This window comes from Centrocercus urophasianus, unplaced genomic scaffold (assembly GCF_019232065.1).
Source record: "Centrocercus urophasianus isolate 14NV4802_14NV808 unplaced genomic scaffold, USGS_Curo_1.0 seq_39, whole genome shotgun sequence".
NCBI lineage: Eukaryota > Metazoa > Chordata > Aves > Galliformes > Phasianidae > Centrocercus > Centrocercus urophasianus.
Window position 1 is genome coordinate 3,562,248 of NW_024884966.1, and position 341 is coordinate 3,562,588.

Consider the following 341-nt stretch of genomic DNA (forward strand, 5'->3'; position numbering starts at 1 on the left):
AAAAGAAGAGAAGAGAAGAAGAAGAGAAGAAGAAGAGAAGAAGAAAAATCTCATTGAAATTCTTCTTTGTTTACTTTTTTAATTAAAAAAAAAAACTATTAATGTCTCATGTGGATTTTCAGAGGCATTTTCGATCAAAAACAGCAGTGACAAATTTCAGTGAAAATAATGCCTTAGAAGAGGGCGACTGTCTCTCTCTAGGGTCGCCTAGAATCAAATACAGAGAATTGCTGCCTCTGGGCTCTTGTGTGGTATCTGAATGCAGAAGGTTAGTATAAGCACAGCCTTTGGAGGTCATTATATGTGGAATTAGAAATACCAGACGTCTGGTTTGCAGACGT